The 24,224-nt window shown below is 47.8% G+C and overlaps 1 long non-coding RNA gene across 2 annotated transcripts in view; it reads right to left on the bottom strand.

The window, feature by feature from the left end:
• Window positions 1-1,352: 1,352 nt before the first annotated feature.
• The window catches only part of LOC147572252 (uncharacterized), an 86,043-nt gene continuing 63,171 nt past the window's right edge, over window positions 1,353-24,224 (bottom strand). The window contains exons 2-3 of one of the 2 annotated variants that reach the window (XR_015246038.1): window positions 11,769-11,865; window positions 1,353-3,571 (exon numbers count right to left, since the gene is read on the bottom strand). This is a non-coding gene — a long non-coding RNA (uncharacterized LOC147572252). Of the gene's footprint in view, window positions 3,572-11,768; window positions 14,267-24,224 lie in introns of those variants that run through there. The other variant, XR_015246037.1, reaches the window with a different exon arrangement.

Genomic DNA, 24,224 nt, shown 5'->3' on the forward strand with positions numbered 1-24,224 from the left:
CAGTTTTACTAAAATATAACTGACAGAGCACCTGGGTGGCTCAGTTGGTGAAGCATCCAACTCTTGATTTCAGCTCAGGTCGTGATCTCACAGTTCATGAGTTCGAGTCCCGCATCGGGCTCTGCACTGACAGCATGGAGCCTGCCTGGGATTCTCTTTCTTCCTCTTTCTCTGTCCCTCCCCTGCTTTCTCTCTCTCTCTCTCTCTCCCTCAAAATAAATAAATACACTTAAAAAGATAAAATTGACATAGTATTTATAAGTTTAATGCATATGGCATGATGATTTGATAGTTGGATGTTTTGTGAAACGATCACCTCAATAGGTCTATAACATCCATCACCTCACATGGTTACGATTTTTTTGCTTGTGATGAGAACTCCTAAGCTCTCTCTTAGCAACTTTCAGATGTACAATAGAGTATTGCGACCCATTGTCACCACGCTGGACGCTACATGCTCAGGAGGTTTTTATCTTGTCACGGCAAGTTTGACCACCTTCACCCAGTCCCCCCACCCCTGACTCCCCGCCTCAGGCAACCACACATCTGACCTCTATTACTAGGAGTTTGGCTTTTTTCAGATTCCACATGTAAGTGGGGTCAGATAATATTTCTTTCTCCGACTTATTGCAGTTAGCATAACGTCCTCCGGGTCCATCCTCAAATGGTAGGATGTCCTTCCACCGTGCATCTACACCGCATGTTTATGCATTCATCTACTGACAGACACTTGGGTTGTCTTCACGTCTTTGCTTTTGTGAAGAATGCAGCGACGAACACGGGGGGTGAACGTACCTCTTCGGGACAGTGATTTCCTCTCCTTTGGGTTTATACCCAGAAGTAGAATCACTGACTCACGTGGTAGTCCTATTTTTAGTTTTTTGAGGACCCTCCGTACTGTTTTCCCCAGTGGCTGCACCAACTTACAAACCCACCAACAGTGTATGAGGGTTCTCTTTTCTCCACATCCTCACCAACACTTGTAACCTCTTGTCTTTTTGATGAGGCTAAGTACCTGTTCAGGTTCTTTGCCCATTTTGAAATTGGAGTATGTGTTCTTTTGCTATTGAGTTGTATGAGCTTCTTATTTATTTTGGATATTAACTCTTATCAGATGTGTGGTTTACAAATATTCATTACGTATTAATTTTAAAGATACACCTATCCTCTGACGCTGCACTCCAAGTCCTAGGGAAGCTTTTTAGCAGCACTGTTTGTTAAAGAAAAAAAAAGTAACCAATGGTGGAATGGAGAAATAAACTGTGGTATATCCATACAGTCACGTAGTGGAATATTATACAACTGTGAAAAGATCTGCAGTCACAATAATAACATGAATGAATCTTAGTGAGTTGTTGAAGAATATATGTAATATTATTCCATTTATTTAAAGTCTAAAAATGTACAAATTCAATAATATTTATTGGTACAAAACGTCAAAGAAAAGCAGAGGGATAAAAACACAGAAAATTCAGGATAGTAGTTATTTCAGGGGAGCAGGAGGTAGGTGGGACTGGAGGGGCAACCAGGGAGCTTCAGAAATCAAGGTAATACTGTATTTTTATAAATCGGGTGACAGGCACATAGATATTTATTGTGCCGATATACCTTTTGCATCTTAAGCAAGTGCTGTGTGTATCTATGCAGTATTTAACAATTTTGAAAAATCAAAGGTTTTGATACTTTTTTTTAGCATTGGTGGTATGGCACACCATAACACTCTCCTGCAGCTATTTAGAAAGGTTTTTGTTTTTGTTTTTGGTTTTTTTTAACGTTTTTTATTCATTTTTGAGAGACAGAGCATGAATGGGGGAGGTGCAGAGAAAGAGGGAGACACAGAATCCAAAACAGGTTCCAGGCTCCGAGCTGTCAGCACAGAGCCGGACGCGGGACTTGAACCCACGAACCCTGAGATCATGACCTGAGCCAAAGGCGGATGCTTAACCGACTGAGCCACCCAGGCACCCCAAGGTTTCAGTTTTTTAAATTTTTCCAAAATTAAAGATTTTGCTCTGCCTTTTTGTTTTGTAAGTCCAATTTATTTTCAGCCAGTTTATTCTTATTCTAGACTGTTTATGCTAGAAAACAAAAGTAAAACCACCTGAATATCAAAAAGTTATTTTATTATTTCTTTCATTAAGTGCACGCCATTTTCTTTCTGTTGTTATTACAAAAGCAATTTGAGTCTTGACTGAAAATCAAAAAATGTAGCCCAACAAAAGTAGCAAAAAACCAACACTCATAACCCACCGTCCAGAGAGAGACAAGCCCGTAACCCTTCTGTGGCAAGGCTTTCAGACCGTTTTCCTCACTGGCTATGAGTTCCTGTAGTCGTGGGAAGAGTGGTGTTTTGTCACACGTTTTCTAATCTAATGTAATGTATTTAGTCAATCTAATTCAAAGTGCAGAAAATTCTGGACTGCCCTCTGTCTTTTGCCTCCGCGACCTGAGGGATCTGTAAAATAATCCCGTTGTTTTACCAAACTAGGGCTGAGATGGAGAAGAGTTGCCCCTGTGAGGGTCCATGCCAATCGGATGGTGGTGGTTGCCTCACTCGGTGGGGACAGAGCTGAGCCACAAGCTCTGTCTGTGCCCAGGGCTCTGGAAGTCAGAGGACAGGACAAGAGGGCTCATGCCCAGTGCTGCCGTCCCAGCCTGCAGGCCTCTGTCCACGTGACAGCTCCCTCTGCTCCGTTTTCCCAGGCTCCACTCATGATAGCCTAACCCCATTTGTCCTCTTCCTTTACAGCCCATGTTGAACCTGGTTCCTCTGATACCCAAAGTGTCTGTAACTCGAGCTCTCTAAGTACCACACTTGCGTTGAAGTAGACAGACCTACTCTTAAAATGTCATAATGGGTGCCTGGAAATCTGTAATGGCTAGAAGCATTTAAAATTTTAATAACTTAATTGGCAACGTTGTACATTGCGTACTATCAAGAACTCCCTAAGAAGGAGGTAAGAACATCGAAAAGGAAAACATCACAGCCTGGATTTGTCCTTCATGTTGATGACTATAGACGTTCCTGTTCAAACCAGGGCTATTATGGTGATCGGAAGGGCCAACCTGAGAAGAAACTGCAGAGAATATAGAATTTGGACCAGGGTTTCACATATGAAATCTCAACAAACTCTGAGCCATCACATCACACCCGTGCGTTTTTAGAAACTCTCTGTCCGTTAGCATACACAAGACTGGAACTCCTCTTGGTGGAGTAGGCCTTGGCACTAAGAAGTCTCTACTACTGAAAGAGGGGGCTGGTCCCTGATATACCCTAAGCTGTCCTGTGAACCTGGTGAGTCATCTGCTGCTGTCCACCCACAGTGTTACTGCGTGCTAGAGATATCCCCCAGAACTGGTTACCCAAGGCTTCTCACCTGAGACTCAAGGCGGACAAGCAGGTGTAGAGCAAAGAGCAGGGACTCTACAACTCTTACATATCTTCACATCCTTCCAGGGGACACCCGGGTGGCTCAGTCGGTTAAGCATCCCACTCTTGATCTCAGCTCAGGTCTTAATCTCAGGGCGGTGAGTTCAAGCCCCACGTTGGGCTCCACGCTAAGCGTGAAACCTGCTTCAAACAAACAAAAACACATCCTTCCAGTCACCAGCTCTGGGCTTTGGGGATATCTCTTAGCCTGAGTCTGTCAAGGAAGATATAACGCCCACTTCGCAGCAATGTGGGGAAGAGGAGGAAGGTAACGTGCCAACATTCCGCAGCCCAAAGGCTAGCCCACCGTTTGAGCTTAACCATTGCCCGTTGTGTCACGTATAACCAGGGAATGATCCTCCAGGATCTGATAAATTGCCCTTTATTTCTCACTGCAAACATTTTTTTATGGGTTTTGATGCAGCTTATCCATAGTGTCCTTTTCCAGCTGTAAGGGACACTTTAAACTCATTGCTGGTAAGGCAGCCTCCCCACCCTCTGCGTATGTCCATGGCCTTCTAGCTCTTCCACGAGGTGTGACCACAACCACAACAGCATGGCGGCACACTCGGGGGACGCACGCAGGGCCCCTCACTCGGGTCGCAGCTGGAGACAGGCGCGACGAAGGCGTGGCGCCTCGGAGGTGTGGCAGCCACGCACACACGCGACACCCACCCGGGACCCAGGTGCCTTCGGTCTCAGGGACGGGCTCTGAGGGGCTGTGCCGGCCTGTGGTGACATAAACAAAGGGATCCCTTTCTTCTTGAATCGCTTTGTTGCTTGCGATCGGGGTCACAAACCAGACGTTTGGTTGCCCTGATATGAAGGCAACTCGAAGGCACAGGAAATCTGAAATTACAAGAAAGCCCTCAGGCCTCTCTTTCACGCTTGAGGGGGAGGAATCCTTGAGCTGCAGGATGTAAAAAATTCGGAACTGCGCCCAAATCTTAGGTAAACCACTAAGTCCTGTAACCGTGTCATCTCCGAGACGTCTGTGGCATCCCTTAATGGCCAGTGGACCAGTGTTCCGGATTCTTCAGGATCCATCCTACCGTATGTTTTGCAGAGCCCTTCTGCATGCATGTTTTATGAAATCTCAGTAGCCAAATGAAATAAGTAATATTTCCCAGCACCTCAGTAGTACGAAACCAGAGGCTCCAATTCCAAGGCCAATTCTCTCCCACTCGACGGCAGCACCGATGGCCCGTGCCTTGTTCTTCCAGCTCCTCGCCTGCCAGGCTGTGCACAAATCCACCGTCTTTGGGAGGCTCGCCCCGCATGCACACACACAGTGTCACAGCCACACACAGTGTCACAGCCACACACAGTGTCACAGCCACAGCAAACCCCCGAGAGGTGGACTCAGTAGAGCGAGAGGGAACCAGTGATTGTCCAGGCGACCGCGATGCCTGGGTTCAAGCCCCATTCCTGGGCTTGGCTGCGTCAGCTGCGACCTTGAGCAAGTCACTTAACCCATGTTTGAATTGCCTTACCTGGAAAATGGGATAATAGCGGAACTTGAGGGTCGCACAGATGAATGCATATAAATCACTCAGATCAGTGCCTGTTGTGTGGCTCAAACCCCACTGGTTCACATCGCTACCCTGGCAAATCCGTTTTCTGTCTCAGGAACCCTAGGCACAACAGCCACCCGATCACAAAAGGCCATCAGAAGACATGCCTTCTCCCTCTGAGGTAGCGTTCCACTCCGGGGAGGGACAGCCTTCTTTGTTTGTTTGTTTTTTATTTGACAGATCGTCAGACGATTCATGAAAGTCCATTTTAAAGAATGTCTCCTGGGGCGTCTGGGCGGCTCCGTCGGTTGAGCGTCCGACTTCCGCTCAGGTCACGATCTCGCGGTCTGTGAGTTCGAGCCCCACATGGGGCTCTGTGCTGCCAGCTCGGAGCCTGGAGCCTGCTTGGGATTCTGTGTCTCCCTCTCTCTCTGCCCCTCCCCCATTCGCTCGCGCTCTCTCTCTCTCTCTCTCTCTCTCAAAAAATAAATAAACATTAAAAACATTTTAATAAAAAAAAATAAAGAACGTCTCCTAATGTTCAGAGCAGAAGCAGAATGAGCATCTTCTATCAGGAACTCACCTACCTGGGGCCCTTGCAGCTTTGCCCGCTCACGTCTGAGGCTCTTCACACACGGTAGTGACTGCATTCTCTTGAGCTCCGGGCACAGATGCCCAAGTCCCGGGAAACAGAAGTTTCTCATATTCGGCCCCCATCTCACCACAGTAGGGCTCGACCACGTCCAGTTCGTGCGGGGTCTACAGCGGAAGAGGGGCCGCTGTCCCTCGTCTGTCCCTACGGACCTCTGTGTGCTCCCCAGCGTGGCGGCCCCGACCACATGTGGCTGTTGGAACTTACAACCGAGTGAGATCAAATCAGAGTAAAAGTACTTTCCTCAGTTGCATGAACCACCCTCCCAGTGCTGGACAGATCTCCCTTCTCTTCTCGTTCTCTGCCCTCTCGGCTGCAGAAAGGCAAGGACTTCCTCCCTGAACACCAGATCGGAAAGGTGCCGTTTCCCCTTTTCCATTTCTTGCCAGTCGTCTCCCTCTCCCCAGTTCACCCGCACCGACGACGCAGAGAGGCTGTGCAGGAGTTTCGGTCATCATCAAAGGAGCTATTTTGGACTCTCCTTAAGCAGAGGCTCTGACATGCAAACGAATCTAGCTATTATTTCCACCCCGGGGGCGGGGGTGGGTGAGAGATAGTCCTACCTTGTCCTGAATTCTCGCATATGTTAAGCAGAGCTAACAGGGAAAACCAACAGTCATTTTTTTCTTAGTTTTATGATGTTGTTCGGCCTTCTCCACCCATGATGTGGGCATCTGTGTAATTCAAGGCGTTTGATGTTAATGCTAAAAATAAAGATGGGGATTATGGGCCGAATGACGGAAGATCTGAAAAGCTCAGGAGGAGATCATAGGAGCTGCTGAGGGATGGGGAAGTCGGGGCTGAGCCACAGTGGGGGGGGGCAGGGGGCTCTCCCAGAAATCAGAGCAGTCTGGCGTCAGGGGTGCGGGCCTGGGAGCTGGTGGTCCCTGCACAGCAGCCACCAACCACAGGGGCAATGGGACCCTCCACGTGTGCAGTAGATGAACTGAACTTTACACTGTATTTAATTTTAATTTAAAAACTCGTACTTGGGGTGCCTGGGTGGCGCAGTCGGTTAAGCGTCCGACTTCAGCCAGGTCACGATCTCGCAGTCCGTGAGTTCGAGCCCCGCGTCAGGCTCTGGGCTGATGGCTCGGAGCCTGGAGCCTGTTTCCGATTCTGTGTCTCCCTCTCTCTCTGCCCCTCCCCCATTCATGCTCTGTCTCTCTCTGTCCCAAAAATAAATAAAAACGGAGAAAAAAAAATTTTTAAAAATAAAAATAAAAATAAACAAAAAACAAAAAACAAAAAAAAACCTCGTACTTGATCCGGTTACTGGAATACCTGGGGTACGATTGAAGTAACTTGAATATGTAAACCTACTTTTTCAACCAGACATTTAATGAAATCTAAATACAGATTACGGATTTCTGATTAAAATTTAGAATCCAGGCTGAGACGTGCTCTAGGAGTAAAATGCACACAATACTTCGAAGACTTAGGACCAAAATGTGAACGATCATGTGAATAATTTTTATGACTGTGCGTTGAAGTATTAATTTTTTGATATATTGGGTTAAATCGCACACTTTATTAAAATTGACTTCATTTGTTTCTTTGTACATTTGCTTATTTGTTAGTGCAGTACGATTGACACACAATGTCACATTAGTCTCAGGGGTACAACACACTGAATGCACATCTCTATCCATTATGTCACGTTCCCCACGAGCATAGTTGCCATCTGTCACCCTGCAGGCTATTACGGCACCATTGAATGTGTTCCCTCTGCTGTGCCTTTCATCCCCGTGACTTATTCCTTCCAGAGCTGGAAGCTGTACCTCCCGTTCCCCTCCCCCATTTTGCCCATCTCTTCCCATCCCCCCTCCTCTGGCCACCACCGGTTTGCCCTCTGTATCGATGGGCCTGCTTCTGCTTTTGTTTGCTTGCTTTTTAGATTCCGCCTAGGAGTGAAATCACACGGTATTTGTCTTTCTCTGACTTATTTCACTCAGCGTAAGACTCCCTAGGTACCTACATGGATGTTTCTTTTCCCTTTTTAATGTAACTACTAGAAAATTGAAAACCACACAGCGGTGGGCCGCCTGGGTGGCTCAGTCGGTGAAGCGTCCGACTTCGCTCAGGTCATGATCTCACGGTTCGTGAGTTCGAGCCCTGCGTCGGGCTCTGTGTTGCCAGCTTGGAGCCTGGAGCCTGCCTTGGATTCAGTGTCTCCCTGTCTCTCTCTGCCCCTCCCCTGCTTGCGCTCTGTCTCTTTGTCTCTCTCAAAAATAAATAAACATTAAAAAAAATTTTTTTTAAAGCCAAACATGCAGCTTGCATTATATTTCAATTGGACGGCAGGCGCTTTTCTGGAGCATGGGCCACGTGGGTTGAAATCCCCTGTCCACCAATTTCTAGCTGTGGCATGGGCTCAAATGTGCTTTTGGGACCTTTTGTGGGAAATGCGCTAATAATCATGCTACACAGAGTTGACGTAAGATGTAGGCGAATTAACAGGTGCAGTGCACTCAGAATAGTCCACAACACATAGTGCTTGTTACCTGGTAAGTCTCATTATTATTGTGTGTGCAGTTGTCATGGTCCTGAGGGTAGAAAGACACTAGGAGGGGACTGCAAAATGTCCCAAGAAAGAGTCTTTCTCTGTCTCTCATGAAAATCTTGCATAAAATGTCCATTTGCATCTGGGTAGGAAACGCCCATGGCCTTGCTCCCTTGGTGTCCATCCCGGAACTGGACGACATCCTCTCACACACTGTGGGTCGCGACATGCTCTGCGTCTTGTACACTTTCCCGAAGACCCCAAAAGGCACACGTAACGCAGAGGTGGCCTGACAGAAGTTACGAAGGGACCTCAGACAGTGTGGTGTAAAGTCCCTTCACACAGGTGTGTGAAGTCCCTTTGCCACTTCACCACTCTGCCATTGAACCAGCCATATATCATACAGGAAGTCATCGTTTTCTCTGCCTCTGTTTCCGCCTGAACTAAAGAGGGACAGCAGGAAGTGCTGCGATCAGGGTTCCGTTGGATAGTGGGATTGAGAGAGCTCCATAAACCGCATGGCATGATGCCAACGTTGATACTTTCTTTACTTCCAGAACCATTTCTGCTGGTTCAGCCTGTCTTTTAGGTAAAATAGAGAGTTGCTTCTGTGGGATCGTTTCTAGGGCTCTGAAAGATCTGCCTCTCTTCCGAATTTCCCCTAAATTGGTCTGTGAGAAAACAGCCAAGCCCTACGCCATGAAAAGGTGCAGCTCCCCTGGGAAATAAAAATGAAAAAGCTATATGCAGTTTAGGGAAACTAGTAAGTCGTCATCAGCTAGTAACGCCTTGGATCTTCACAGATAGACAGTCACCTGCCACGTCTTTGAGGAAACAGAACACAGACAACGTAAGTTTTCGTTCCTTCCTTCACTCATTCATTCACCAAATGTGTATTGATGCTCACTCTGTGTGAGGCATTCTGGGATCTTCTGTTACACTGGGGAACAGAACAACACGAGGTCCCTACCCTCACGGAGCCCATTTCCTAGCGGGAAGAGGAACAATAAACATGAGGTACATGTAAAGCTATAGAAACTTACTGAGGTAAGAAACACCAGAGTGGAATGAGGGGGTCAGTGATGTAGGAGGGAGGGTTGCGATTTTACATCAGGTGGTCAGACTACGTCTCGAGGAGAAGGTAAAATTTAAGACTTGAACGAATTGATTATGCAGATATCCATGGAAGAGGGTTCACAGAAATAGGAACAGGTCCTGTGAAGGGGTGGGGGGGAAACGCATCCAGAAGCTCAAGGAACAGTAGGGAGCTGAGTGTGGCCACAGCAGAGGAGGAAGGGGGGTGATATTAGGAGATACGGACAAAGAAGTACGTCAGGAGGGGTGGGTGGATCACGCAGAGCCTGAGAGGTGGAGGAGGCATAACTTCTTGTCCAAACTGGATCCACTCAAGAGTAAAAGAGGGACTTTAATAATTGCACTGGGACATGGGGAGCCTGGGGGACTCAGTCGGTTAAGCCTCTGACTTTGGCTCAGGTCATGACCTCAAGGTTCATCTGTTCGAGCCTTGCATAGGGCTGTGTACTGATAGCTCAGAGCCTGGACCCTGCTTCAGATTCCATCTCTCTCTCTCTCTCTCTCTCTCTCTCTCTGCCCCTCCCCTGCTCATGCTTTCTCTCTTCCTCTCTCTCTGTCTCTCTCTCTCCCTTTCTCTCTCAAAAATAAACTTTAAAAATTAAAAATAAAATAATTACACTGGGACAATAGTCACAAACCAGGCAAACCAGGATGACTGAGTGGCCCTACTAATAAACCAGTCTGGCCTCTGGCTTTTCATTTAAGGCAACTGGGAAGTCACATGTAGATGAACTTCTCCCTGGGCTCAGAAACCATACTGAATGGTCAGAAAAGTCCTCAGGAAAGGGTATGTGCACAAAAGCAGTGTGCCCTCAGGCTGAGACTGGGTAGACTTTAAAAAGCCTCTAAAAATGTGGCCTATTGGGGCACCTGGGTGGCTCAGTCAGTTAAGTGTCTTACTTCGGCTCAGGTCATGATCTCACGGTTCATGGGTTCGAGCCCCGCGTCAGGCTCTGTGCTGACAGCTCGGAGCCCGGAGCCTGCTTCGGATTCTGTGTCCCCCCCCCCCCCCCCCCGCCCCTCCCCTGCTCACACTCTGTCTCTTTCTCTCTCTCTCTCAAAAATAAACATTAACCAAAAACTGCTAAAAATGTAATGCTCCAGCCAATGCCAACTCCAAAGCCAGAAGCCGTTCCTCTGATATTGTGAGCCAGGAGCCTTGAGGTGTGGGCAGGGCTGACTCTGCCTGACACGCTCAGCAAGATGGCTCCTCATAGCAGGAGAGTGAGCCCAAGGCCAGCCAACGTAGAAGAGAGAACTCTTCCATTCTTCGGGAGAGGAGCAAGGGGGCCGGCCGTGGATGGGCGTCGGGCGTCCTGACAACCAGCTCTACGCCACTGCCACTCGAGTCACCCAAAGACCTGCCTTAATGCCACGGATATTGATTTTTGTCATCATTAACTTATTTTGCTGTGTTCTCAGCAATCGTGATACAGTTCAGAAAAAAGCAAACTTTTATTTCAGTGGGAGAAACAAATAGAAAAAAATATGTGTGAGGTGGTGATCAGATCCATGAAAAAAAACTCAATGAAGCGAAGTAAAATGACTGAGCTTATAAATGAAATTCAGGTCATTGGAGCTGCCTCTCTTGTTCGGTCGCTGCCATGGACCTGCGAATACACAGGGGGCTGTGGGTGATCCCCCCTGAGAAGGAAGGGAACAGTATTGCAGAAGCTGCGAAGAAGTGAGAATTTCCAGAACCCACGGTGTGTGTGTCCTCCCAGGGCGGCGGTGACCTTGCCAAGTCATGGGACATGGCTGTGCAGTGACTGGCCCACAGGACAGAGGACACGGCGGTGACTGGGGGTTCTCCCTTCAGTCTCTTCCTGATGTCCGACCAGGTGGCTGAGACTAAGACCATGACCCTTCCTCCGCATGAAACGTGTCTTCAGAGTCATCCTAGGACCCCTTATCCAATGGAGGCTTCGGGAACAAGAATCTGAGTGCCATCAAACGTTCAGGCACCATTTATTCATGAAAGGCCCCAATTCGACAATCTTCCAGACGGCCCCCACCAACCACCATGCTGTGCCCTTGGTACCTGGGTGTATGGGCCTCAGAGTATCATTTAACAACAACAACAGCAACAACTCTGCAGATTTCCTGATGTAGCCCTCCCAACTTTCCAGTGGATTAAAGAATTTATGACGAGAAAGCCAAATGCAAAAATTTGGGAAAATAAACAACCACAATCACAAGGCTCTCATGCCGGCAGTCAACCTGTTGCCAGAGTGGGAACGCCTGACTGGAACACCTCGGCAAGAGCAGTCAGAAGCCCTGGTGTATCCCACCCAAACCTGTCACCTACAATCAGAACGTTTGGAAGACGTTTTGTCCCTCCCCCGATTCCTGCCGCTCCAGATTAGAGAAGTGGGGTCTGCACCAAACAGAAAGAGGAAATCAGACCCTTCCCCTCCTGTGTGTCTGTATTTTAGTGGCCAAAGTGCCATCTGTTCACATGCCCCTCCTTTCTGCCTATGGGGATGTCTGGAGGGCAACGGGGACAAAGTGGGGGGAAGAGGGGAGGGTGCTGGATCCCCGCAGTGTCCCATCCCACGCGTGGGAATTACATACCCTCACTCTAAAGCACGCAGCTGGGGAGAGTCACTCAGTGCTCTAGCAACAACCCTTAGTGGGCATTGTGGTTTTCTTGGAATCCAGCACTCAGCATCTATAACAAGCAAGCAGTATTATTTATTTATTTGGGGAGAGAGAGAGCACAAGCAGGGGAGGGGCAGAGAGCAAGGGAGAGAGAGAATCCCAAGCAGGCTCCGCACCGTCAGCACAGAGCCCCAGACGGGGCTCGACCTCACGAACCGTGAGATCGTGACCTGGGCCGAAAGCAAAGGCAGATGCTCAACCAACTGAGTCACCCAGGCCCCCCAATCGTATGTCAATTTCGAAAAGCAAAAACAAATTAAAAAATAAAGTCAGTAGGACAGGACTCCTCTGAGTTAGAAGAAGCCACCCTAGTTAACCCTAGCTCAGGACAACGACCACAGCCAGATGAGGTAGGATTGGAGACATTCATCTGCGTTTTGACCTCAGCTGAGATGTATGGTTATTCTAACAGCAGAGTGGACGGGGACTGAGGGCAAGGGCAGCCACCCCTCCTCCAGAAGATACGGGGTGTGCATAGATCTTTTTGAACAAAATTAGAACTCAGAATGAGGCCTAATAAAATACAGATCTTCCTCGACTTACAGTGGGGTTACATCCTGGTACACCTGTTGTAAATGGAAAACATCATAAGCTGAAAATGCATTTATAACGCATAACCTACCGAGCATCACCGCTTAGCCTCACCAACCTTACGAGTACTCAGAACACTTACGTGAGCCGACAGCTGGGAAACACCATCCACCACGAAGCCTAGTTTGTAATAAAGTGTTGAATATCTCATGTGACCTCACTGAATCCTGTACTGAAAAAAACACAAGGGTTGTATGGAGACAGAATGGTTGACACTGTTGATTGTTGACCCAGGATATCACGTGGCTACCTGTGAGCCACGGTGCCGCCCAGCATCACGAGGGAGTGTCTCCAGCCTGGGAAACGATCCAAATTCAAAACTCGAGGTGCAGTTTCTATTCAATGTAAAGTGCTTTTGCACCATCATAAAGTCAAAGAAATTGCAAGTCAAACCACCGTAAGTTGGGGACCATCTGTACATCATAGAACAGAACAAGGGGAGAGCTTGTTATAACTTGGAATGAGACAGAGGTGGCTGCGACACCTGTGATTGTACGACATGCTGTAGAATCACTCCCTTCAAAATGGTTAATTTTATGGTGTGAATTTCACCTCGATTTACAAAAGAGAAAAAAAAACTTGTTGATAAACACGTAGACAGAAAGGCTGCATCTGGAAACAACTCGGTTGGACTTTAAGAAAATGGCACATCCCCACAGAATCTGTGACGTGAGATTTAGGAAGCGGGGATCAAGGGAAATATATGAATATTGATCCTAGGAGAGGATTTTTTAAATGAAGAAAGCAAAGCGGCACCTGCGTGGCTCAGTCAGTTACGCCTCCAGCTTTGGCTCAGGTCATGATCTCGAGGTTCGTGGGTTCGAGCCCCGCGTCGGGCTCTGTGCTGACAGCTAGGAGCCTGAAGCCTGCTTCAGATTCTGTGTTTCCCTCTCTCTCTGCCCCTCCCCCACTCGTGCTCGGTCTCTCTCTCTCTCTCTCTCTCTGTCTCTCTAAAAAATAATCATTAAAAAAAAGGTTAAAGTTACCCAAGCAATGTAACAATTCTAAACATGGATGCGCGTTATTAAATAGACTCAGTAGAGATACACGCAAAAAGTGATGGTCCCTGCAGGAATAAACTGACGAATCACTGTGATAGTAGATGACAGCACAACGCTCTCGATAAATCACGCGTCAAGCAGCCAAAAGCATTCGGCAAAGACACAGAAGGGTCGAACAACGCAATTAACAACTTTCATCTGACGGCACATTTAGAAATATTTATTATATTTTCAATAGGGCTCCAGAAGATGTCTCAGCAAATTTCAGAGGGTAGTTATCACATGAATCGAATTCGTTTCCCAAACGCTGGGAACATAGCCGTGGGAAAAATGGGGTCTGGTCTTACATGGGCTGCAATAAAATGCCATCGATAGACCACAGAAAATGGAAATTAAAATGTGTAACAGAAAGCATTTAAAAAGCCACACCCCTTGCCTGAGTTTGTGGCGTGAAAGTTCATCTACTCCATTTATTGCAGGAATAACGCATCGTTCAGCTTTGCACTCTAATGTTAACCTAGTAATAATTTTCTCACGCTGCTGTTCTCATCTTTTTTCCTGGGAACTACTCCCCAGCCCTTAAACTTCTCTCTCCTTCAGCCAGAAATCAAAAGGTTCCAAATATAAACTCTTGTCATTAAGACACCTGCAGACCAGCACACCCAGAAAACTCAGAATTCCTTTCAGACTCAGTCTGGGTCACCCCCTCCCCCGCCCCACAACATATTCTAATTCCCGCCTCAGCCAAATGCATTTCCTTTGTTAAGGTCTCCATTGTGGGAACATGAAAGGTGACATCTATTCTCCCAGTCAACTGAAGGTTTTAAAGTCAGACTACCCACGGCTTTTCCTTTTCTGGAACATAATTAATACCAGTTCTTCCTCCCACCACAGAGACCCGTAACTCATTTTCTGATTAGCAACTGCGCCCCCAGAGCTTTTTCCAGAAAGTCGCACCCAGGCGCCTTACTCAACTTGGATCTCGTTCTACAGCAGACTGGTCCTGGGGCCAAAGCTTGAGGGGTGATTATTTGTCTTGTGAGGGTGGAACGACAGACTCAGTAAAGCTTTGCATTATTAACAACGGGACACGAGGAAAACCGTTCTGAAGGACGACAAGGCCAAGGCCCCACCTGCTCGCTTCACTCGGAAACTTGATCGGTGCCTGCAGGGCAACCAGGTGCTAAGCCCCAGAAGAAAGGGCCCGGTTAACGCAGGAGTTCAGGGCCCCTCCCATCAGGTTCTTCTGTTTCCTGTTTCGGTCAAGCCTGAACTGCTTTTCTCCCATTAACTTGAGACCCCAGCCAAAGACATTTTAGGGGCAGGGGAACGAAAGCAGAGGGCTCTTGCTTCGTTTCCCCAGTGTCAAGGGAGTTCACCCTTTGGTGGTTCTCAAAGTGTGGTCCCTGGGCCAGCGGTGTCAGCCTCGCCTGGAACCGTATTAGAAATGCAACGCCCCAGACCTAATAAATCCCAGACTCTTGGCCCCCAGCAAGCTGAGGCCATGTGTGATGTTTGAAACCCACTGCTCAGAACATTCCAGTCTGTCTGCCACGTGGGCCAATAAATTCCGATAGCTTTGAATGAGGTCCAGGTTGCCATTACAGTTACCCGCACAGCCAGGCCGAGCAGAAAGCTAACTGTCCTGCCGGAAAAACGGGGCAGTGAGGTGGCAGGAAGAGACAGTGACATGGCCAGGTCTACTGGGAAATCGAGATAATCTCCCAGGCCCAGGGCCTGCGGCACATAAAGTAATGCCTTGGCTCTTCTGGAACCGTCCCCTGTACCAAATGTGGGGCCTGCACGTGGTACCGTCCATCATGGTATCGGCTCAGATATAAGGTACAGGATGATCTGACAGACCGTGTGAGGAGATAATGTCAGTAGCTTCCCAGGCTGATATATGGCAGAAATAGCAGACCTACAAATTGGCTCCTTTCATTCATTCTTTCATTCACTCATTCATTCATCTATGTATTTATTCAACAGGTGTTTGCTGAGCATCTATGTGCTCAGTCTCAGTTTTGGAAGGCTATAGAAAGCCTTCTGAGCTCTGCACTTCTCCTGGGAATGTCTTGGAAGGACTCACGGTTCCTTTCGATAGTGCTGAGCTAGCCAGTTCTTGGCATTGCCTCTGACTGAGTTCTATCAACACCAATGAACACAATAGGGTAGAAAGCTTGCTTACACCCCGGACACGGAGGACTAGAATTTGGATTGTCATACCACCATGGATTTAGACCTTTGGGCCACCCATTATGCATACGGTCTGGAATTCAAATCCCTACGAGAAAAGAGCTCATCACATCTGTCAGGAACGGAGTTGTTCTTGGCCACTACAGTGATCGTACCTCGGGATTTGTCGTGCAAACCCCATCAGGGTGGAGTCTCCATGCAAATGTAAAACTAAGCAGTTATTTCCTCCATTCTGGGCAAATGACCCCAGCAAACCCAAATGAGCAAGGAAGTTGGAGATCAGAGGTTTCCCAGACACATTTTCTTGAGACAGGATGGTCCCCACTATAGGGTGTGATCTCTATCTCCAGGCATTAGTGAGGCCACGCTGTGCTAGGATAGGCTAAGATGTGGGCAAGAGAAGGTTTCTTGGAAGAGAGCTGGGACTGTAGCCAAGTTTCAGGTAAAGTTGATCTTCCTTAAGGAAATTTGACAATAGGCAATGAGGCAGTTAGTTGGGGTATGATCTTCTAAGAGTGCCCTCAAACCCCAAAATGGGTTACATTCCTTTTAGCCTCAGAGGCTAAAACACAGCGTCCCAAGCAGCCTCCAGGCTCTGAGCTGTCAGCACAGAGACTGACGCGGGGCTCGAACTCACGAACCACGAGGTCATGACCTGAGCCAAGGTCAGACGCTAAACCGACTGAGCCACCCAGGTGGCCCCAAATAAATTATTTTTAAAATGGAGGCAACAGATGTGCGTGAGAGTCTGTGTATGTGCAAGTGTGCATGCGTGAATGTGTGTGTATGTGTAAGTGCATGTGTAAGCATGTGTGTGAGTGTATCTGTGTGTGCACATGTGTGTCTGAGTGTGTGAGCATGTGTGTGTGTGTATCTGCGTGAGTATGTGAGCACTGTGTGTGTGTCTACAGGAGTGTGTGAGCATGTGTGCATGAGTGTATCTGTGTGTGTGTGCATGTGTGTGTCTGTGTGAGCATATGAACATGAGTGTAAGTGTATCTGCATGACTGTGTGAGCATGTGTGTGTGTGCATGTATGTGTGAGTGTATCTGCGTGAGTTTGTGAACGTTGTGTGTGGTGAGCGTATGTGTATCTGCATGAGTGTGTGAGCGTGTGTGCATGAGTGTATCTGCGGGAGTATGTGTGCATGTGTAAGTGTATCTGCATGTGTGCATGTGTGTGGGTGTGTGTGAGAGCATGTGTGTAAGTGTATCTGCATGAGTGTGTGAGCATGTGTAACTGCGTGTGTGAGCATGTGTGTGTAACTTTGTGTGTGTGCATGTGTGTGGCTGTGTGCGTGTGTGTGAGCATGTGTGTGTGTGAGCATGTGTGTGTAACTGTGTGTGCGTGTCTGTGGGTGTGTGCACATATGTGTGTGTTGTGCTGAAGGCTGAGAGTCAAAAGAGACTACGTGAAGTCTGAGGGTAGCACAGGAGCAGATCAGAGCCGGCGGCATCAGGAAAGGATGTGGTCTGGAGCAGAGGTGAAATTAACCTTCAAGAAGCAAGAAATGCTCAGTCCCATGAGGCACAATAGGTGGGAATACAGGAAAAAGAATAACACATCAAGTTCAAGGACATGCATCATATGTATTTAATATCATGTTGCTCTTTCTAAAACTAAGAAGCAGCAGACAATCCAGTAAGATACGGTTCCTCCAGACGGGCTGTATGTCAAGTGAAGTGCGATTATTGATCTCTCTCCCTAATCGAGGGATGGCTCTTTGTAAAGAGAAAAAGATGGAGAATGAACAAGGTCAAGGGCAACCCTTCGGTCTCAGAATCCCTGAAATAAAATGGCCCAGAAGCAGGGAAGACAAAACAAGTCACGACTGCATTTACTTTGTGGACTTTTGGACCAGGGCAACATTCTGAGCACAGATTTGGATTTCACTGCCCTCTTCCCATCTTGCTTTGTTTTGTTTCCAGCTTTTATATTATGGAAACTTTCAAATATAAATTTGACAGAAGAAGATAATGAACACTTGTATACCCATCACTTAGATTCAAGAAATGTTAACATTTCCCCTCAACTGCAAATATTATATACGGGTCTGTGTTTACCTGTGTGAATTTACTGCTGAACCATTTGAAACTGGATTCGATATCATATTTAGCCACTAAATCCTTCAGCCTGCTCCTCCTAGAATAGGGGGAAAAAATCTCCAAATGGCCTTGATACTTTTTTCACACCTAGGAATATTATCAAAAATACCTGTTACCTCCCAACATCCAAGCTACAGTCAGATTTCCCAAACCAAGTAACAAATGCTTTTGTAGTTTCTTCAAACTAGAACCCAACCAAGGCGTAAGCATGACATTTACTGGTACCTTTTGTAACTTACGAAATTTTTGTAAAGTTTATTTATTTATTTTTGTGACAGAGAGAGGGAGCGGGGGAGGAGCAGAGAGAGAGTCACATCCAGGCTCTGCACGGTCAGGGTGAAGCCTGATGTGGGGCTCGAACTCATGAACTGTGAGATCATGAGCCAAACTGAAACCAGGAGTCGGACGCTTAACGGACTGAGCCACCCAGGCGCCCCTATTTATACCTTGTGTCACTTTTAAACCAGAATAGCGCCCCCCCCCATAAAGTGGCCACATTCCCGAGGTGCTGTTTCTCGTACCGGGGTTTACCACGCTGTGACCCCTGTACTCCTCACATACTGGCACTGTGGACCGGAGTCCTGATGAAACACGCATGAAACATTTCGCAAGGGTGCACTCAGCAGGCACACACGGCCGCCAGCCGTCCACTGTCAGCGGGGCTGACTTTGATGAGATCGGCTCTCTCTGCTTCAAAGCTACTCTTAACCCTTTGCAAAGAGCAAGGAGTCCGCCGTGCGTAGCCTCACCCGAATACCTGCTTCCTACAGCCTTCCACCTACGTGTGGGCTAGCAGCAGGTGCCATGGTGTTCACGACGCCTCCTTCGTTAAGAGGCCAGCAGCACGCGGGGCACTTGGGTGGCCTCTGACTCTTGGTTCTGGCTCAGGTCATGATCTCATGGTTCATGAGTAGAAGCCCCAAGTTGGGCTCTGCAATGATGATGTGAAGCCTGCTTGGGCTCCTCTCTCGCTCCCTCTCTCTCCGTCTCTCTCTCTCTCTCTCTCTCTCTCTCTCTCTCAAATAAATAAGTAAGCTTATTTTTTAAAAACAGGCGGTCAATGTGGAAGTCATTTGGGCTCTTCACCAACATTCTGTTTTCTTCTTCTTTCCGAGTCCTTGACAGGTGTATTAGTCAGTTTGGGCTTCAGTAACAAACAATCCAAGATCATGGGGGCTTATCACAACAAATTCAGTCAGCTCCCAGGACCGAGATTCAGCCACTGCTCTGCTGGGCTTGGCTCCGGGTTCTGGATCACTGACCCGTGTCGCCCAAACCAGGCGTCCAAAGGAAGGAGCCGTGGCTCCTGGGGGCCCACTCTTCTTTTGCTGGAGGGCAGGAGTGTAAAGGAGGAAGTGAAAGCCCGACACGCCTCTTAGAGCCTCTGCTTTGGGCCAGCGTGCTGTCACAGCCACCACAGTCCTCAGCCACAACAAGTCGTACAATCAGCTCCTCGGTCCCTGGCGGAGAGGAGAAAAGTACTTCCTACAAAAATTACAGGATCTGCCACAATGAGACGGAACTTTTCCACCCTCCTAAATTTGGACATGGCCGCATAACTCACGTGGACCGATGAAACATGAGCAGACGTGTGGGTGTACTTTCCAGCACCTTCCTTCCCACCGCCTCAGAGACCAGCGGTGTTCTAAATGACGGAGTTTCTGCCACTGGATCCCTGTGGATCAGAACACCTGCTAACCCAGAAGCAACACACAGTGAAGATGAAAAATACTCTCTAGTTTTTTTGTTGGTTGGTTTGGTTTTAATTTTTAATGTTTATTTATTTTTGAGAGAGAGAAAGAGACAGAGCGTGAGTGGGGCAGGGGCGGGGAGAGAGAGAGAGAGAAAGAGAGAGAAAGAGAGAGAGAGAGAGAGAGAGAGACACGGAATCTGAAGCAGGCTCCAGGCTCTGAGCCATCAGCACACAGCCCAATGCAGGGCTCGAACTTACGAGCCGTGAGATCATGACCGGAGCCGAAGTCGGACGCGTAACCGACTGAGCCACCCAGGCGCCCCTAACCAACACCCTATTTTGAGCTGAGCTCTTTATTACGGATCAACCATGAGCTCCCAGATTTGTCAGAATTACTCTACCAAGGTAGAGGCCGCCGTCCACACCTGGTCAACCTGCACCTGTGGGCCTCCTACACGTAGCTCTCTCTGGCCTTCCATTTCCACGTGATGATGTGGCTCTGGAAGGCGTGGGCCACTTCTGCAAGCTGGTGAGAAGAAGCACGTGGACACTAAGCGTCTCTTGAAGATGCAAAACCAGTGCGGCAGCCGCACCCGCTTCCAGGACGTGCAGGAGCCCTCGGAAGAGGAGTGAGGCCATGGAAGCCGCCCTGCTTCTGGAGAACGGCCTGAACCAGGCCCTTTTGCACCTACACACCCTGGGTTCTGCAGGCAGCCCCGGCTCTGTGACTTCCCGGAGAACCACTTCTTGGATGAGGAGGCGCAAGTCATCAAGAAGACGGGCGATGCCCTGACTCACCTCTGCAGGCTGCCTGGCCCCCAGGCTGGGCTGGGCGAGTATCTCTTCGAAAGGCTCCCTCTCAGGCATGACCGGGAGCCTCTGAAGCCCCCCTGACAGCCCCTTGATGCCAGGGCTGGTGCCTGGACCTCTCTCTGCAGACAATAGGCAGCTTTATAAGCATCCTGGAGCCCTCTCCTGAGCCACAGACCAAATGGAAAAAATAAAGCTTTTTGAGGAAAAACATATATACATATATGTATATCCAAGGTTTTATACGTGTGTGTATATATATAAATTTTATAAAATATATATATACATATACATATATATAATCTTGGATTCTAACATCACCAACAGCTTTGTGTATTTGCTTTATTCTGCAATATACATACAATAAGTTCAAAATTACAACATCTACAATAAAATGACTGAATGATTTCCTGGAGCTCCTCTTACCCTCGGAAAACATGCCACCAAAATATGTTCAAGAGTCCTGTGTGCAAAAGACACCTGAAATCATTCCTTTTGCTGGGTAGTTACTTCTCTATCACACACGCAATCCGTCTGCACTGGGAGCCGCCGGCCGCCTGCTCAGCCAGCTGGCCTCCAGCGTCATCACAGCCATTGTTCTGTCATTTGCTCCCAGACCAAACTGTCTGCTGCCACAGAGCTGGCTATGAAAAATGCTAGGTATTTAACATCCCCGCATCAATTTTATTTTTTTATTTATTTATTTATTTATTTATTTTTTAATTTTTTTTTTCAACATTTATTTATTTTTGGGACAGAGAGAGACAGAGCATGAACGGGGGAGGGGCAGAGAGAGAGGGAGACACAGAATCGGAAACAGGCTCCAGGCTCTGAGCCCTCAGCCCAGAGCCTGACGCGGGGCTTGAACTCACGGACCGCGAGATCGTGACCTGGCTGAAGTCGGACGCTCAACCGACTGCGCCACCCAGGCGCCCCTCCCGCATCAATTTTAAATTAAAAATCTTTTAGTTCATTTCTTTTGAGAGAGAAAGAGAGCATGAAAGCAGAGGGACAGAGCGAGAACCCCAAGCAGGCTCTGCGTGGCCAGTGTAGAGCCCAACCTGGGGCTTGATCTCACGAACCGTGAGATCGTGACCTGAACTGAAATCGACATTCAGACCCTTAACCGACTGAGCCACCCCCCCAACACCACTTGTAACGAACTCCTTCGTCGTTATAACTCTTTTTTCGATGACTCAGTAGTCGTATGTATTGTGCAATGATCATAAGAAGTCTAGTCACACAGCTACAGACTTGTCTCTTGTGACGAAAACTTTTACGGTCTACTCCCTTTTACTCTTTCAAATATACAATACCACCTTATTAACGATAGTCCGTACATGCTATCCACGGTTCTAAGTCCTGAACCAGATCTCCACGACTGGACTGGCAAATGCAAAACTTCCAGGGGGGTGAGGACGTGATTCCAGGGAAGACGGAAAGAGCTTCAGGAGAAAAGTCTGGAAGCTGGCTGTGGCTGCTGGAAGGGGAAAGGCTAGTAATGGACATCCAGTGCTGGGGATATGTTCTGGGTCAGAACCTTCAAATGTCTGAGGGTGTGACATTCGCAACAACACAGATGGACCCGGGGCATTATGCTAAGTGCAATGTGTCAGACAGAGAAAGACAAATACGGTTTGATTTCATTTACATGCGGGATCTCAAAAACAAAACAAATGAATAAACAGACAAAAAGCAGAGTCCGATTTATAAATACTGGGGGCAAACTGGTGGTGGCCAGAGGAGGGGTGGGGAGTGGGGAGATAGCAAATTGGGTGGAGGGGAAGGGAGGCTCCAGGCTTCTAGGTACGGAAGGAGTAAGTTAAGGGGATGAAAGGCACAGCAGAGGGAACACAGTCAATGGTGCCGTAATAGCCTGTAGGGTGACAGATGGCAGCTACACTCGTGGGGAGTGTGGCATAATGGACAGACTTGTAGAATCACTATGTTGTACGCCTGAAACCAGCCTAACATTGTACGTCAGCTATATTCAACTAAAAATGTCTGAGGGCACGATCAACTGTGTTCCAGCCCAACAAAAACTCAAAAAAGGAGGAAATGCGTTTAACCTACAACAGAAAAACAAGATAGCAATGGCCAGTTGTAATTTAGCAGTTATTGATCTGATGATTTACCCCTATTAGCTCATTTAATCCCTCCAATGACTCTATGTGGTAGGTCGCAGGACGACCCCCGTTGCTGATGGGGAAACTGAGGTAACTTGCCCAAAGTCATAGAGAGAGTCAGGCCAACCACGTCTTGTCAGAATCCAGTGCATCGAGTAAGAGGCTCGTCCCCCAAGAGCCAGGCGTTTGGCAGTGGGAAAGTGAAAGGATTATTCGAGACAGGCAGGATTCTCTATTTCCTGTACAAACTGGTCATAGGGGCTGTTGGGGGAGCCCTCACACCACATTTTCAATTCCAGTTAAGCCACATAATCACTTATGTGACTGTGGAGTGACTGTCTTGCTCAGAAACCGGGCTTACCAAATTCTACTACTCAAGTTACAACCATTCTAAGTACAAACCACTTGATATTCTGAGTGCACCTGTGAGCACATCCACTCAGGGGGGAAAATGATGAGGTCTCAGGGACAAGGTTGGTGTGCTTTCGTAAGCACCTGTTTTTGTTTGGTTTTGTTTTCTAGATTTTTATTTATTTGCCGTGTATGGGTGACTTGAGCCTCTTCCACACTTGGGCTCTCAGTTTCTCTTCTATCCAAGTATTTAAACCTGGGCTCCGGGCACACAGCACGGGTTTAGGTGGGAACAACGTTCTGATCATCCGGGGCCAATTTTATAAACCAGGTAACGACCACAGGGTGTTCCACCCACAGATCCTACGTGTCCAGGGCAGTCTGACAAATGGAACGTAAGAAATTAAAAAGAAGCAAATTCCGTGGGTATAAAGTGGTGACAAATACTCTGCTTCTTGGCTGTCAATATCAAATCCTACCACCGAAATTCATGGCCTTTCCTGCCATCCCAGCACAAGACGTTAAACCAGGTGCCTGTAAACACCTGTCCCGGGCTCCCATCCAACTCCTGGGCTACAACCATGCAGTCAGGCCATGCAGAGAAAAAAAAAAGTAAATGGATGAATAAATGAATGCATGAATGAAACAACCATTATTCTTCTGTTCTGTTTGCTCTTGGTGACTGTCGTTATTCAACCGAGGACAGGACTGCCAAGGAGGGTGGAAAAAATCTGGGGAGAGAAGGGAAAGGTCAAGTTCAACAGACAAGTCCAGCCGATCCCACTTGCAGAGAACAGAATAGTCTGAGAAGGTTTGCTAAGAGCAGCGGCCATATTAATCCAAGTGATAATAGTTGCTATCCCAGAAAGCCCCAAATCCCAGCAGAGCTTCTGCTCACATTTCTGTCCCATGTAAGTGTCTTGACCAGGCAGGTCTCCTCCAGGGACTCACATGCCCCATTTCCTTCCATTTTTGTGGCCATTTCACCTTCAAGATTTGGTTTCCAGCATCGCTGTTGATATCCATGTCTAGTAAGCAGCAGACAAGAGAAAAGAAAGTGGGCAAAATGTATTTGCTTTTTAACCGCCTTGGCCCCTAGAAGACACACATCAATCCACTCATGTGCCATTAGCACCCAGCCCCATCCAGATACAAGGCTGTCTGGAAAGGTGGCCCTTGGATGGGGAGCATGAATTTTTGGTGGAAACTTATCTATGTCATAGTAGCTTCAAGAGGATTTGTCAGGATCCTGTCCTAAGAATATGTGTTTGGGGAAACATGGCACGAGGAAGGAATCCAAAAGAAGAAAGGTCACAGACTGCCGTGTCTCAAAAACCCTACATCTGAGCAGAACAAATCAACCTCTGTCACAACTGTGAAGTCAGGAGCAGAAGACCTTCCTTGTCTCCCTGAATGCCTTGCTCTGCTCTGGCATTCTCTTGACAGGCATTTGCTGCTTCCACAGTGACCCCAAGCTCTCCGGATGCCTCTAGTGA

The sequence above is a fragment of the Puma concolor genome, chromosome E4 (genome assembly GCF_028749965.1).
Source record: "Puma concolor isolate L17-30 chromosome E4, mPumCon1.1.hap2, whole genome shotgun sequence".
Taxonomy (NCBI): domain Eukaryota; kingdom Metazoa; phylum Chordata; class Mammalia; order Carnivora; family Felidae; genus Puma; species Puma concolor.